General features: G+C 47.8%; 1 long non-coding RNA gene across 2 annotated transcripts; it reads left to right on the top strand.

The window, feature by feature from the left end:
• The first annotated feature begins 2390 nt into the window (after window positions 1–2390).
• Window positions 2391–16403, top strand: LOC140635494 (uncharacterized). Of its 2 annotated transcripts, XR_012032810.1 has the most exons (3): window positions 2391–2530; window positions 3042–3301; window positions 16231–16403. It is a non-coding gene; the product is annotated as an uncharacterized lncRNA (long non-coding RNA). The 2 variants fall into 2 exon arrangements; XR_012032809.1 differs by lacking the exon at window positions 2391–2530 and having other exon boundaries at window positions 2553–3301.
• Window positions 16404–17236: the final 833 nt, after the last annotated feature.

The raw sequence follows: 17236 nt of genomic DNA, 5'->3' as shown, positions 1-17236 counted from the left end.
TCGTTCTCCATCTTCTGCCCACACATCAAAGCATCTGACCAGGAATTCACATTTTGTCCCTGTGGGTCCCCTTCCTGCAGACTCGGGAAGGAGCTTTCCTGAATGTGGTGGGCATAGGGAGGGCAGAAAATGTTTGGAATGGGGGATCGGAGCATGCTGCCTATCACAGAGAGGTGCTCAGGCAATGTTAGCAGAATGAAGGAATGAATTGAATATGGTTCAAACACTTTTGAATCTTGCAACTTTTTCTGCTAGGCGATCCATTCTTTTTGCCTTGAAAACAAAAGCCAAAATCTCCATCAAACAGTGGCTGTCTACAGGTCTGAACCTGTGCCTCACACCCTCCTCTAGGAGAGGAAGGGGAGTAGAGCTTCTTCTGTGCATCAGTGGGATGGTAGCTAGACTGCTGTAGTAAAGAGACCTCAACATCAGAGGTTTTAAGAACACATGTGTTTAGAGATGCCTGGGTGGCTTGGTGGTTGAGTGTCTGCCTCTGGCTCAGGGCGTGATCCCAGGGTCCTGGGATCGAGTCCTGCATCAGGCTCCGTGCATGGAGCATGCTTCTCCTTCTGCCTATGTCTCTGCCTCTCTCAGTGTGTCTCTCATAAATAAATAAATAAATAATTAATTAATTAAAGGGAAAAAGAACATGTGTGTTTAAACCCCTCTCCTGTACAATTACAGGAGGTTAGGCAGCTTTGCTCTGCCTGGTCATTCAGAGACCCAGGTTCCTTCCAAGTCATTGCTCTATCACTCCAGGGACACTGTTGTCATCTGCTCACCAAAGCTTTTCCTGCAAGTTCCAACTGCTCAGTTGGTGGAAAGAGAGAAAAGCCCTGGGGAGGGATGCCTCTTCTCTCGATATCCTGCAGAGGTTGCATGTAGCACTTCTACTGAAAGATGAAGATCTTGATCTTCATCACCTGAGCATGCTAGCTGTAAGGGAGGCAGGGAAGTGTAGTTCAGCTGTATGCCCCAGAAAAAGGGGATAACAAGCTTTGCATCTTTACCCTCTGCCATATGCTTGCAGCTTGCTTCTAGAAGGTAGCATAGAAGGGTCACCTCTATTCCCAGGCAGAACGTCTCGCTCATTGGCTAGAGTCTTTTTCCTGACCTTTTCACTTTCACATGGAAGGAATCAACTTTGAAGGATGCATAGAACCCCAGGCTTGCCTGTGGGAGGAAGGACCCTGGGTCTGGAGAGGTGGAGGAGAGGGAAACTAATGGTTTCCATTGAGAGGGATGAAGCAAGCATGGCCTGGGTATGAGAGACACTCATTAATTCACCAGGGTGGTCTCCTCTGAGACTTGGAAAAAGTAAATCTCGGCCAAGACATTCAGCTTCCTGCAGTGGGCAATGACTACGTGGAGGTTTTTTGTTTTGTTTTGTTTTTTTAAGATTTATTTATTCATGAGAGAGAGAGAGAGAGAGAGGCAGAGACATAGACAGAGGGAGAAGCAGGCTCTCTGTGGGTAGCCCGATGTGGGACTCGATCCCAGGACCCTGGGATCACACCCTGAGCTGAAGGCAGAGGCTCAACCATGGAGCCACCTAGGTGCTCCAGTATGTGGAGTTTTCAGAAAAGTTTCTGACAATACAGGGATTTATATAAATTTTCAAGGTGATTTTAGGGAGGATACCAATGCTCTCCCAAATGCACACATGCACACACACCCAGTACATTCCTACTGGGGGCCCCTGGTAATTGGGGAAGTGGGGCTGGCTGACCCAGCCCATGTCTTATGCTGATTGACAGCTTGGAAGTAAGCCCTGAACACCCAGGGAAGCTGGCCCAAGAAGATCTGGTCTCCATCAGGTGGCATCCATGTCTTCTCAGCCATCTGCCATGAACTGTCCAGCTGTGCTTGCCCTAAGCCAGAACCAGTTCTCTCAGACTTCTGGGACTCTCAAAAACAAGAGCTCTCTCCTAGGTTCTTAGGACAACATTGGGATGCTGTTAGGGAAGAAAAAACTGGCAAGCAAGGAATGCAGCACATGGCCAGCCGTCTTCACGATTCAGAGGCTGTCAGGACTCCAAGCCACCCCGGCCTCCCTGCCTCTGGCCTCCTTCACAGCGCAGTGGCCAGCAGTGACAACTGGGATCGCAGCAGCCCGTGTACTGGCCCCGCAGCAGAGCCCCTCCAGGCCTCGGCTTCCCACCAAGGAGGGTTCAGATTTCTCCATTTTATTCTTCAGAAGATCAGCTGCCCACATCGCGGAAATTTTGATACCATTTCCAGCAGCTTCCTGTTCATCTCATCCCTAAGAAGGTGCTGGGGATTGTCTCAACAGTGTCAAAACGCGAGATAAATTTTCATGCCAGCAGCAGGCCAGAATCACCAGGGGTTGGGGGTGGGGCAGAGGGACAGGACGGGAGTGAGCAGTCTCAGGCTGACACACTGCAGACCAAAGAAACACCGTTAGCTCTTTTCCGGCTCCAGGAATAAAGACTCCCCCAGAGGGCTGCACTGTTCTTCCCTATTATGGAGATGCGGCTTGGCAGAGGAGCACCGTTCCCAATAAACAGAGGTGGGCAGCACCCGTTCCCCGTCTTTTCCTTTGGGAGTCATACAGGCTCCAGTGGTAGCAGAGAAATCCTCCCCACCACGGCTTTCACTTTGTTTAAATCGACAACACCTTGTGGGGTTTATTGCTGTTCTTGGGGCCCGGGCCTTATTTGGTCTTTGGAAGCGACCAAACATCCCTGCTGAGTCATGGCCCTCGTACTGTGCTGGTTGGTACATGGGGGAGAGAAGGACAGAGGGGTTTTAAAAAAAAAAAAAAGAATTATTTATTTGAGCGGGTAGGGAAGGGGCAGAGGGAGAGAGAGAATCTCAAGCCAATACCCCGGTGAACAGGCCATGTGCAGGACTTGATCCCAGGACCCTGAGATCATGACCTGAGCCAAAATCAAGAGTGGGACACTCAAATGACTGAGCCCCCCAGGCACCCCCCAGAAGGTCCTTCAAAAAACTCAGAAGATGAGGCAAAGACACAGGGGAGTACATATGTTGTTTACGTCCATCCTGGTGTTATGAAGGGCCATCGCTTTTGTGGACACAGCGGACTCTCTCTTTGATGAGAAGGGAACTCTGCAGGCTGATGTCACTGATGGAAGGAGAGGCAGGGTGCGCATCACAGGAGACGTGTCGTCACACACACTGGGTTCCGACTCTTGGCAGCTCACCTACTGGCCGTGTTTCCCCAGGACAGCCATGGAGCCTCCGTGAGACTCAGTTGCTTCGTTGGGAAAATCGAACTAAGAACACTGCAGAAGGCAAGGGCGAGTGGAATGTGGCGGTATGGACAGGGGTCGCTTGGGGTCGCTGGGGGGTTGGTGCTGCTGGGCCATGGGCACAGGGCCTCCTGTGGTCACAGTTAGCTTTGGCAGATTTGCCATGGGTCAGGCTCAGGAACCTCTTCTCACTCGCCACGAGGGTGTGTGTTCCCACAGTGGCCAGTTAAGGCCACCCTGTCCCACGGAGATGGATGTATAGACCAGAGTGCCCAGGGTTGATTCAGAGTGAGGAATTCGGTCACCAGCAGCACCGGGCAGACATTCCCAGCTGATGGTGAGTAATGGGGGACGATGTCTGGTAGGCGTGGCTAAGCAACAAGGGGAACCAGTGAAATCTGCTGAATGCAAGGGTCTCGTATCCCCACCCCACGGTCCCACAAACAGCCTGCACTGAGATTCTCCATCGTGCAGATTTATTAGCTCCCCAGCCAGGGTCCTTTCCCCCTTCTGACAACACATTTTTATCTAGGCATCACCAGCCACACCCCATGGGCTTCAGAGCAACAGACTCCACCCCCCGGGTCCCACTCCAGACTGGACCATGACTGGGGCCCCAAAACCCATAAAAAATTCTATACTCCCACCAAGTCAGCAGGAGAGGCAGCTACATGATTTCGTCTGACCCAGTCAGGATGGATCTCAGGAATCTTGCTGGAAATGTGGGGGCAGACTGCTCTCACTTCTGTCCTCTGTAGGATGTGGATATGCTCCTAAAACAGCTGCAGGTGATTTAGCTGCAGCTCCAAGAAGGGCAGGCTGAGGATTAGGCTGACCCATGGGGGAGGGCGTAGCTGAGAGAATAGGAAAACACATCTGGAATCCTGATTAAGCTGTGCCTGAAGCTACTTCCTCCAGACAAACGCTTTTCAATCAAAGAAGGGGGGGAAGGGAGGGGTGGCTTGGTGGCACTACCCTTTGGGGCATTTCAGAGATGTATAGGGTTCTTTTGGTTGTCACAGTGATTGGGGATGGTGCATGTTCCTGGCACTTCATTTGCAGGTGCTAGGGATGTTAAGTATTCTGTAATGTGTTGACTTTTCTACTCAACGAGAACTCTGTAGTCCTGCAAGACTTATGTATGTCTTATTTGACATCAATGTTGGTGAAAACTCTGTTGTTTTAGTCTGGGTTGTCCCAAGGAGCAGAGCTCAAAGTATAAGCTTATGTGTGGCTTATTTAGGAGGCAATTTTAGGAAGCAGAGAGAATTTAATGATAAATTTTATATGTCAAATCAACTGGACCTCAGAGTGCCCAGACATTTGGCTAAACATTCTAGGTGTGTCTGTGAAGGTGTTTTTGGATGAGGTTGACATTTGAATTAATAGACTGTATAAAGCAGATTGTTCTCCTTAATGGGGTGGGCCTCATCTAATCAGTTGAAGGCCTAAATAGGATAAAAGGTTGAGTTGGCTGTGTCCAACTCTCTCTGCATCTTAGAGCTGGGACATGGGTCTTCTGCTGTCCTGGATTCAGATTCCTTTTTTTTAGAATTTTTTTTAAGATTTATTTATTCATTCAGAGAGAGAGAGAGAGAGAGAGAGAAAGGCAGAGACACAGGCAGAGGGAGAAGCAAGCTCCACGCAGGAAGCCCGACGTGGGACTCAATCCTAGGTCCCCAGGATCACACCCCAGGCCGCAGGAAGCGCCAAACCGCTGCACCACTGGGGCTGCCCTGGATTCAGATTCTAACTGAAATGTACATTATAGGCTTTCCTGCTTCTCAGGCTTCAGACTTGGATAGAACTACACCATCAGCTCTCCTGGATCTCCAGCTTGCTAACTGCAGATCTTGGAAGTGCCCAGCCTCCATCCTCATGTGAGCTAGTTCTAGTTCCTCATAATAAATAAAACACCTGTGTGTCACACACACACACACACACACACACACGAAGGTATATACAGGTATATGAAAGGATATGTACATAAAGGTTTCCCCCACTTTTTGAAAGTTCATGTTATGTACTTTTTTTTTTTTTATGATAGTCACAGAGAGAGAGAGAGAGGCAGAGACACAGGCAGAGGGAGAAGCAGGCTCCATGCACCAGGAGCCCGACGTGGGACTCGATCCCGGGTCTCCAGGATCGCGCCCTGGGCCAAAGGCAGCCGCTAAACTGCTGCGCCACCCAGGGATCCCCATGTTATGTACTTTTTAATGAAAGATCTGCGCTAGTACCTGTTCTCACTAACTGAAAGATATTCACAGACTATTTTCACTTTTAAGAGAAAAGGTGAAAAGAAAAAATTGCCTCAGCATCCATTTTGCAGGAGGCTGTTACAGGGGCAGCACCTGGAGCAGTGAGAAGGGCCCCCCGGCTCCTTCCTCAGGACCCACACGCAGCATCTCAGCATCGGGCCGCCAGAACCTTGAACTGTGTCTGTGAGCCTCTGTGCTTTTTCTTGACTTGGTTTGTGCATCCATTAGCAAGATGAGTCCTTATGGTATTAGAAAGGCCTGCAGGGGTTATTTTTGGGGGTCTGGGAATGCTCAAATAATTTTCCATATAAATTAAGATAGCTGCTTCTTCATCGTACACCGTTGGGCTCGTGAAAGATTTTGTAGGAACACTTTACTTTCAGATAGCTGGGGAAGCCCGCAGATGTAGGTCTCCCATCATTCTGTTTCTCTAAAGAACACTGACTAATCCAGAGGGTGACATAAAGAAGGAGAAAGGCCACTGGTAGTCATAGGTTCAATCCTGCCTGAAGAAGGAGAGGCGAAGGCATCCACCCATGGTTCCTTGCTGGCTGAGAATATCCAGAGGCTACACTCCTTGCCACCTCCTCTCTGTGCATGTGCTGTAAGAGAGCCCCCCTGTATTATGCTGAGTGAAGTAAGTCAGTCGGAGAAGGACAAACATTATATGTTCTCATTCATTTGGGGAATATAAATAATAGTGAAAGGGAATATAAGGGAAGGGGGAAGAAATGTGTGGGAAATGTCAGAAAGGGAGACAGAACGTAAAGACTCCTAACTCTGGGAAACGAACTAGGGGTGGTAGAAGGGGAGGAGGGCGGGGGGTGGGAGTGAATGGGTGACGGGCACTGGGGGTTATTCTGTATGTTAGTAAATTGAACACCAATAAAAAAAAAAAAGAAAAAAAAAAAAGAGAGCCCCCCTGGGTGATGCCTGGGTGGTTCAGTGGTTGAGTGTCTGCCTTCGGCTCAGAGCATGATCCCAGGGTCCTGAGATCAAGGTCTGCATCAAGCTCTGTGCACAAAGCCCTCTGCCTATGTCTCTGCCTCTTTTTCTCTGTGTCTCTCATGAATAAATAAATAAAATCTTAAAAAAAAGATATATATATATAAAAAGAGAGCCCCCCCTCCCCTCCAGCAGCCACGACATGGAGAAGCCAGAACAGAAAGTCGGAGTCCTGGAGTGTCCCCCAGGCAAACCCCCCTTTGCTAAAGGCCGAAGTCTGCACAGGAGTGAGCAGTACAAGAGCTGGAATACCAGTCTGGCAGGCAGAGTATCGGTCCCAATCCCCAGAACCTGTATGTGTTGCCCTGCAGCAAAAGGGACTTTGCAGGTGTGCTCGTGTGCAGGACTTTGAGGTGGACAGATTGCCCTGGGTCATCTGGTGTGGCCTGATGGCATCACCACACCTCTGATAAGAGCGGCCCCTGAAAGTCTGAGTCAGAGAAAAAACAGCCTCGGGAACTCCTTGACTTCAGCACAGAAGCTGGTTTGGGGCTTCTGGCTTCTAGAACTGTAAGAGAATAAGCATGTTAAGAGTGACTTAAGCATGTTAGGAGTGGCTATGTTTGGTGGAAATTTGTTACTGCAGCCATGGAAAGTGCATACATGAGGAGGGTCTGAGCGGACACGGGGCATCTGATACACCTGACTACAGACAATGGAGCCCAGAAGCTAATCCATTCAAGTGAAAACCCAGAGCACCTTTCCTTTCTTTTTCTTTTTTTCTCAAAGATTTTATTTATTTATTTGAGAGAGAGAGCTCACACATGTGAGCAGGGAGAGGGGCAGATGGAGAGGGAGAGAGAATCTCAGGCAGACTCCATGCTGAGCGGGGAGCCCAACATGGGGCTGGATCCCACAACCCTGCAATCATGACTTGAGCTAAAACCAAGAGTCAGACATTTAACCAACTGAGCCAGGTAGGTGCCCCCAGAGCACCTTCTCCGCAATGTACAGTAGACAGGCTTTCCAGGGAACACTGGCCTCCACTTTATCCAGAGCTTCACTGAGAGCAGGTCCCCATTTCAGGAAATCCCATCAGCTAAGGCAGAGCTCCTTGTGCTAGCTGACCCATGAATCAACACCCATCACTCTGTGCTTGTCACAGTCATGCTGTATGGAGCTTCCAACACAGGCACCAGTATCTTACACCCCTACCACCACCTATAAGACAGGCCTGATATTTCGCAGGTGGCATCCTGCCACCCCCCACCACTTCATTCCTTCGGAACTACACTCTTCCACCAAGCTGTGATTCAGTCTAAAAATTACTCCCCGCCAAGTGCTCTAAGCAGCCCACTCCGCTGGAGTCGGTACCCAAAACCATGCTCTTCCAATTCAGAACAGGTAGATGCCTTGGCTCTAGGCCACTCCATTCTCCCTACTCTGGGGCCTTGGCTCAGACCCCTCCTGGGAGGCCCCCACCCCCAAGGTGGTGACCAGAGCCTCTTACCATCTTTCACTGGGCTGCTGTGCTCATCACATCTGTCTCTCGGTTTGCAATGTGCCTGGCGATTTCTCTCTCCCCCTCTAAATGCAAGCTTCTTGAGAATGGAAGCTGTGACCTGTCCCCTGATGGGGAGTGGGAGCTCAATAAATCTTTGGTAAAACCAGGTGTGCAGAGGGACACAAGGGTCACCCGCTGCCGAATGGCCCTCAGTTGGGGGAGTCACGGCACAGGTCAGGGCCAGGGAGGGGCCAGGGATGCTTGAGATCAGCAGCATCTTACTCAGGACTCAGCACAGTGAGTCACAGGACCAGTCAGGGCCATGGTGGAGGATCCAGCACAGAGGTGGGCTGCAAGTGTCCTGGGGGACATGGACAGGTGTCAGGGGTCTGGGTAGCAACAACTGCGTGCCGGGTGATGACACTGGAGGCCGAAGTGGACGGCTGCTGGGTGGGCTGGGCATCCTCCCTGGGTGGTCCCAGTCCGGTTCTCCAGCTCCCAGTCAATTACATGAGTTCCACCTACCCTTCCAGTAAACCCCTAGCCCCAACCTGTCTCAGATTCTTGCCTACTCACCCCAGCTTCCTTCTTCCCATGTCTCGCATCAGACCTCCACCTCACCCCCCCATCCCTGGGTGAGATCCACCCGGCTCCCCAGTGCTCCCCCTGCCCCGCACATATCGGGGTTCAGTTCCCGGTTTCCCCTATGCTCTGGCTGCCCCAGGATACTGCCCTCACTCCCCAGGCCTGCCGGGATTGTTGGGATTCCCACTCCCGTGAGACAGACCCAAAACCTGGAGATGCTATTAGCTCAAGACCCATGTTCTTTTGTTCATAGGCTCCTATGTTTCATTTCACTCTCCGGCACTATGTGTAATGAGAAACTATTTTCTTAGTTTAGAAGGAGTGCGACCTGCCCAGGGTCAGCTTTGGTTTCTCCCCGCTCTGCCCAGGGTCCCACCAGGACCATAGGAAAGTGACATTAATCTTTAGTGATTCCTTATTTTGTTAACCTGTGAAGGGCTCCAGGCTCAATGAAATTCTCTTGATAGAGGAGAGTAGAGAGATTAGTTCTGCGCCCCTGCCACAAGGCCCGGAATGCGTGCCAGCCCTGGTCCACATGTAACGGAGAGGCTGTCAGTGTCTCACCAGCTCTGTGCTGGGCACAAGCGTCCCCAATGTGTGAATGCAGAATGGAGGCACAGAGGGACTTCCTAAAGGTCACACAGCTAGCGACCAGCAGTCCTGGATGCTAAGCCCTGTAAGATGGAAATAAGAAGCAAAAAGGCAAATGAGGGAAGAATGAGGAAAAAGAGAGCAGCAGAGTATAACACCTCCTGGAAAACCATTAGGATTCCCTAATGAGATAATCTTCGTCTTCCAGAAGCTGGGGCAAAGAGCTAGCACAAGGGACTGTGGGCCAAGCAATACACATTTTCCTTAAAAAAATAAAAAGAAAGAAAGAAACTACTCTAGGTTTTAAAGTCCATTGGCTGGGGGACCAGAGAGAACCATCTCCTGTCCCTTCTCCAAAACAACAAACTTCCTCTTACAAAAAGGGGACCACAATGGCGATTTAACACAAACACAACTCTTCTGAAAAAACTTGCATATAGCATTTCACCATACCACCAGAGCCTCAGAGCTGATGGCACTGGGTTGTGATAAAAGACAGAGACCCACGTGGATGCAGTTTTGGGTCTGGATGCCTCCCAGGCCTCGGAGTGCAGGAGACTGTCCTCAGCCCGCACCCCATTCTGCCCGGCAAGCAAAGTGTGGTGTATCCAACAACACACAGGAGGCTTAGTCCCTGGGCTCTGGGGCTCAGAGCTGACACAGCGGGGTCTGTAACCCTAAAGGTCCATTGTGTTGACCAATAGTGGTCAGGCCCCCAGAGAAGGGCTTCTCCATTCCTCTTGCCCTGTATTTTCAAAACACAAGGTGATTCCATCTGAAGGCCACGAGCTTATGGGCTGTGTGGCTGCCAAAACTGCGGATGGATGCTGTTTCTGGAGCAGGGACATCTGAGCACTGGAAGAATGTGGGTAAGAGATGAATTAGTTAAGTGGCTCAGCCCTCTGCCCAGTGTGGGTGGGACGTGCTCATGGGCCACACAGCAGCATTTCCAGGAGGGCCTCCAGCACCGTGGGCTCCCAGGCGTGGTTCTGGAGGCCCTCAGAGAGCAGTTTGCCTCAGCTGAGCAAGCCGGTCATGGAACATTCTGCAGTGCTAACCAATCCTTTAATCTGTATACACAGTTGGTGCTCATGACTTGCAGTGATCGTGGTCTGTAAGATCACCACAAACATTGAGTGACTGATTCCAAACTGTTGTTCCTACTGGAAACGCAGGACCAGATTCCTACGTGTCTCTGCTCACAGTATCTTTGTCAACTGATTGGTACATACCTTGTTTTATGTGTGTTTCTGTATAGAGAAACCATATTTAGTACATACTGTTGTTTCACTGACCTTGAACTCGTGCCTGAATAAGACGTAGCTAACACAGTTTTCTCTATAGGCACTTCACAGCCTTCTATGTTCAGGATTGCTGCACTGCACACCACTCTGTGCTTGGGGACCAATTCAGACAGCAAAGCCACGCCCTAAAAAGCACAGAAAGTTGAGAAATGTGGGACTAAATAGACCACAGGAAGGACACTTGTTCTCAGCACTTAAGAGTGAAACAGGAGACAGAGTGCCATCTTATTGGACCTTAGCTTGGAGCACACGCATCAGGCGATCCGTCATCATGAGGCTGGGCATGTCTGCAAATGACTCAGGAAGCACTACAAGTATTGATCAGGGGTTACAAAAATGTTAGTGCGTAGGTGAATTCATACACACACAATGATGAGTAAGAAGGATGGCGTGTGTGTTGATCCCCATGTAACTGGCATGAAATGAGACCCCGACTTTCTTATTATGTTAATTAGTGAAGTATGGAAGGCTAAGATGCAAATAGTTTTATTTTTATAAAAAGATGTAATTAAATTTAATTAAATTAATTAAATTAAATGTAATTAAATTAATTAAATTTTCAAGAGTTTATAAAAATTTTATTTAAATAATTTTGATAAAAATGTTTATATTCATTAATTAGAATGATTTGGTCTTCACATTTATTTATTTTTTTATTTTTTTATTTTTTAAAGATTTTATTTATGTACTCACGAGAGACATGGAGAGAGAGGCAGAGACACAGGCAGAGGGAGAAGCAGGCTCCCTGCGAGGAGCCCAATGCCGGACTCAGTCCCACGACCCCAGGATCATGCCCTGAGCTGAAGGCAGAAGCTCAACCACTGAGCCACCCGGGCATCCCGGCTTTTACTTTTAATTGGCAAGTTTATATATTTTATTTTTTCATTTTTAATTTTTTTAAAGAGATTTTTTAAAATTTTATTTATTTAGCTTTTTAAAGTAGGTTCCATGCTCAACATGGCTTAAACTCACAGCTCTGAGATCAAGAGTCACATACTCTACTGACTGAACCAACCAGGCACTCGATATCTAAGTATTTTATTTTATTTTGATATTTAAGTATCTTAAAAGAAAAATAATTTTCGGCACCTGGATGGCTCAGTGGTTGCATGGCTGCCTTTGGCTCAGGTCATGATCCTGGAGTTCCAGGATGGAGTCCCACATCAAGCTCCCCACAGGGAGCCTGCTTCTCCCTCTGCCTATGTCTCTGCCTCTCTCTGTCTCTCATGAATAAATACATAAAATTACATTTATAAAAAAATTAAAAAGAAAAAGAAAAATAATTTTCTAAAAAAACATGTCATTTTATGTTTCCTTTATATTTTTGTGAAAATATACTAAAATTTTGTGAAAAAAATAAAATTTTGTGTACTTTGAATATAATTGCTTTTATTATTTACCCTTTAGATCATTACTGTTTGGAAAATAAATTATGTGAATATCTAATTATAATTATAATGAATAATGTTACTAAAATGAAAACAATTTATATGGAGGGGTGCCTGGGTGGATTAGCTGGTTAAGCATCTGACTCTTGGTTTCAGCTCAGGTCATGATCTCAGGGTCATGAGATGAAGTCACATGCCAGGCTCTGAGCTTGGGGGGCAAGGTATGGTCTGCTTGAGACCCTCTCTCTCTACCTCTCCCTCTGTCCCCACCCCCTGACTCTGACTTTCTCTCTCTCTCAAAGTCTTTCAAAAAATTTATATGGACCAAATACTATGATAATATGTGAATTATGCATGTCTTTATCTTGTTACTCATCTAGAAACCACCAGTCCATCATCAAACAGCAGGCATGTCCTACAATAATAAAATGTGGATGTCTTTGATATTTTGGTGACTTATGGTCACATAAAAATCATAGCTTTACACATATTTTTAAATGTTTTTGCTATAAAAATAATACAAGAGTGGAATTTGTCTTATTTAGGAGCTTATTGGTGTGATTTATTGCCTCTCACTATTTAGACACAGAGCATGAGGGGCTCTATTTGTGCTCTTGCTCTGGGGCCCACGTGCATCAGGTGAGGGGCTGTTACCATGGAGACTGAGGGTTTTGGGGTGTTTGGTGTGTCATGAAGAGCAGCAGCCAGCCCAGCACACATGTTGATATTCTGGTCAGGCCCAAACCTAAACTTCAGAACAAGGCAGAATGATAGCTTCGAATTAAGCTGGAAACCCCAGCAACCTGCTAAAGGTCATCCCAAGGCTGGAGAAGCCACCTGGCGGGCCGGTAGGGTTAGTGGAGGGGTTCAGAGCATGCAGGCTGGCCCTGATGGGAGGGCGGAGGCAGGGGGAGGATCCCTGTGGAGGCTGGTTGGGTGGGGGGTGGGGTGCAGAAGTTCCTTTGCTTGCTTGGCTGATCCGAACAGGGGCTAAATACCGGGCACCATCCTGCTCTGGAGGGAATGCCACACGCCTCTCCAGTGGGGCTGCATCCAGGTCCTGGGTGCACTCACAGCTCCACCACTCTGAGCACGGAAGGTTCTAGGCTGCCGAGCCGTGTCCTGGGGCTCCCACCTCTGACTATCCCTGAGCCAAGGCTCCTCCTGAGTGTGTCTGCAGGGAGCTGAGGACCACGCATGGAGGCTGTCCTCCCAGAGATGCTTCCAGCCGGGGTTGTGAACCCTCTGAACAAAGATTTAGGGGAGGTGAAGCCTTGGGGAACACAGAAAGTGACCTGGGCTCTACTTCCAGTTTCTCATTTCCGTACTAACTAGCTGTGCGACCTTGGACGACTGCTTTAACCTCTACGGGCCTCTGCTTCCTCATCTTGAAAACAATAGCATAGTCTTAGGTGATTTTTAAGGTCTCTCTGGCTTTGGAACTCCACGGCTGATCTGCCAGAGGGATTCCTTCTGTGTGTTTTGGACTATGTCCAGTATCAGGATTACTTACTCCAAAAAGCAGTTGTTCTTTTGTCTGTTGGCCTCAGGGGGAGCCCGGAAATTTTATGATGTTATGGGCCAGGGAGTGACTGGCAGCCGGGGCCCCCTGTCTCTGCGCCCTCATCACTGGAGATGGCGGAGACCCACCGATGGAGGTCACCCCAGCCTCATTCTCTGGTCACCCTCACTACCTTCAAGGAAGGGCGCATAAGACAATAGCCTCTTTGATGGCACCAAGTCTATGGGACTGTGACAAGCACCCCTTGGGTTCGGCTTGTAACCTTTTTAAGCCGTGACATATCTTTATCCATTTATTCCATAAATATTTAAATGGGGGTTGATACTACCTACATCATAGTATGGCTGTCAAGAGTGAGCAGTTCATAGAGAACTGTGGATGGTGCCCTACAAAAAAATGCCAATAAACTTTAGCTGTGGAGCACCTGCTACAGGCCAGGCACGTGCTAGATGCCCGATGCCAAAAGGAGGAAGGCCGGCCCCCATGGGAGCGGATGGAGGGGAGAAGGGCATGCGCACAGCAGCGAACCGTGGGAGATGATGTAACCCAGGAGGAACAGCAGTTATGGGGGTGTGGACAGGGAGGTGCTGATCTCTTTTGGGGCGGGAGAGAAGAATGGAAGGTCTGGTGGACATCCGTGGCTCCCCTACACCCAGTATCTCATCCCTTCCACTAGGCAGGTAGGGCTGATCCCAGATAAGAGCCGGTGACCCATGTATGGCCAATCACAGTATCTACATCCCCGGCAACAATCACTGGCTCAGGGGTGAGCAGGTGACACACAAGGGGACAATCAGAAAGTTACTGAGGACTTTCATCAGACCTACCAGAAAAGCTTTCATTCTCTCTTGGTCTAGGATCGTGAGTTTTAAGGAAAAGGCATGCCTAGAGCTCCTAGTGACTATCTCTAACTGTAAGTAGAGAGAGACTGAACCTATGTCAGAGGATAAAGCTGGGAGGGAGGGAGAAGGACAGGGAGATAAAAGAAACAGAGAGACACAGAGAGGAATCATGGCATTCTAAACCTCTGGAGCCAGCTATGCCTGAAGCTACAACCACTCCTAGTTATATCAGCCGGTAAAGCACCCCTTTGCCAAGACTAGATTATGTTGGGTTTCACACATTTGCAATAATCAGCCTTGGCTAATACAGAACATTTTTGGCCTACTTTAAATACAGAAAAATTTAAAGGAGAGAACATGTGAGCTGAAATTTGAAGAACATGCAGAATTTTATCAGATAAAGAAGTAACATTAATCCTTGGGATTCAGGCACAAATCATTCCCAGGAATTCTTGGGATGTCCCCCAAATCATATCCTGCATTTTCACACTTAATTTACTTGTTTTTAAATGTGAATGAATGACATAATAACAAACGATGGGTCATGTTTCTGTGGTAGGGTTTTATAATAGGTTTTTCAGAAGCTGCCCTTTTTAAAAAGGATATAATAATAAATGCACAATTTATGGTTGTTAAGAGGAAATATATGATGCTTGTAGATTATATATTTCAGTAATGAAAAAAATCTCTACCTGAAGTAGACATTTGTAATGGAAAACATTGAAAGGAGAGATGATGCATAGAAAATAAATACCAAATGCAAGTCATTTAAACAGAGAAGGCATTAATTGCCCTAAAGAACCAGCTCTGGGATGCCTGGGTGGCTCCGTGGTTGAGCATCTGCTTCTGGCTCAGGTTGTGATCCCTGTATGATGGAGTCACGCATGGGGCTCCTCGAAGAGAACCTGCTTCTCCCTCTGCCTGTGTCTCTGCCTCTCTCTCTCTGTCTCTCATGAATAAATAAATAAAATATTTTTTAAAGTGTTTTGTTTCCTTACCCTGATTTATGTTTTGCCTCTGAACTCAATATTGTTTTTGGTAATTCAGACTTTAGACCATCAGCAGGTTCCATGGCCACAACACTTTCGCTTCCTGTGTCTTTCTTCCCAGGGTCCAGCCAGGCGGGTGGGTGTTCAGCAGAGTCCATGCACTCTGGCTGGTGGGAAGGCAGGCTGCTCATAGCCCTGCTCCACCTTGGGGGTCTCCAGGCAGCTTTTGGCTTTCCCCCAGAATCCACCCTCTGTCTAAGACCATGCAGGGGCCAAACCCCCTGACTTCTGGACAGTTCAGTGTCCCTCCTCTCCTCATCTCTGTCCCCACCAGTTCCAGGGCCCTCAGCCACCCTTACCACTGAGCTCTGCCCCCAGTTTACCGAGACCATCTGTCTCTGCATCTACTTGTGTGGGCTTAGAGGGTGGCTCCAGGAGAAAGAAGCCCTGGGGGATGTGGGGCCACCTGTGTGCGCCCCTGCTCTCTACCACCTCAGCCCCATGTTGCTGGTTGTCCAATTTCTAGAAACAGGTGTCTCAGCTGCTTGCCCATTTTTTTTTGTTGTTGTTGTTGTTGTTTAAGCTGCCCACTATTTCTAGTACCTGTCCCTCCGACATGGCCAGATATGAAAGCCCTTCCCTGGTTTCTAGCAGAAAATTGCATTATTGTTTCTACACACTGTCCAGGTTTATAACATGTATGTTCTATTAGGCAGTCTTTCTTTTCTTTTTAGCAACAATTCTGTATTTTTAAAAAAGATTTTATTTATTGATTCATGAGAGACACAGAGAGGGTCAGAGAAATAGGTAGAGGGAGAAGCAGGATCCCTGCAGGGAGCCCAATATGGGACTCGATCCCAGGACCCCAGGATCACGCCTTGAGCCAAAGGAAGATGCTCAACTGCTGAGCCACCCAGGCATCCCAGCAACAATTCTATATTTAAATGGATTCAGTATTCTCCCCCAGGTCTTTTACAGTGATCTCTCCATTCTTGGTTCTTCATTTCATTCATTCCCTACAGGCTTGATTTTATAACAAGCAGGTTATTTTTTTTTTTTTTTCCAGGAAGGACTAAGGGTGCTCCATTCCCTAAGCCCTTTGTGAACACCTGCCTTTTGTCTTCCTACTGAAGTGGCACCTCGTCTGGCTATCCTTCTTGGTCATGCTCTCCTTACAGTGCTGCTTTCTTCCCTAGTTATTTCCCTAGTGATTAAAAAGACCTTGTGAAATGTTTAGAATATTGTTTCCTTTATTCTTCTGAAATATTGACACCTGCAGGAATGTGAATAATGTACAGATGAAAAGTCATCATAACACACCGCATGAACTCATCAGGCAGCTGGAACCTGGAGCGTCGCTGCTGTGGGTGCTCTCTCTGTGCTCCTCCCATGCTCACCTCCCACTCCAGTCCTCACAGGGAAGCACTACCCTAGTTCCTTCGGAGATGGACCGTGACATTATCTTCCAGTGATACACCACCTAATTTTGTTTGCTTTTTTTTTTTTTAATTTTGTTTGCTTTTTAATGTGATAAACACAGCCTGTTTCTGAGACTCGGCAACACGGATGTGTGTGTTTGTGGTTCATTTATTATGGCTGCGGTAAGGAGCATAATCAATGTATGAATTTATGAATAAACTGCAATGTCCTTACCCATTCAGCGGACAGTCAGGTTGCTTCTGTTTTTTTTTTTTTTTCCCCTACCACAAGCAGTACTGTTACGAACATTCTTGTGCCTGACTTCCCGCATAACTGCGATCACTTTTGTAGAATATATATAATATATCCAAGTGTGAAATCAGTAAGATTGCACCCAAGGTACACATTCAGGTTTGCCAGCTAATGCCAGATAGTTAGAGGTTAAACAAGCCAGCAACAATGGTAGACGGCCTTCCCCTGGCTCCATCTCCCTACCTGGAATGTCACTGTATGTGGGAGACAGAGTCCCATGGCCTGTTGTTGCTCACCTGGAGTGGTTTGGTTTTTCTGTGAAAATGGTTGAAGAATTTTTTTCTAATTTTTTAAAAAAGATATTTTTATTTATGCATTCATGAGAGACACACGCACACAGA

This window comes from Canis lupus, chromosome 6, assembly GCF_048164855.1.
Source record: "Canis lupus baileyi chromosome 6, mCanLup2.hap1, whole genome shotgun sequence".
In the NCBI taxonomy this organism is placed as follows: Eukaryota; Metazoa; Chordata; class Mammalia; order Carnivora; family Canidae; genus Canis; species Canis lupus.
The sequence above is the reverse complement of the archived record's forward strand: the minus strand, read 5'-3'. Positions and strand labels throughout refer to the sequence as shown.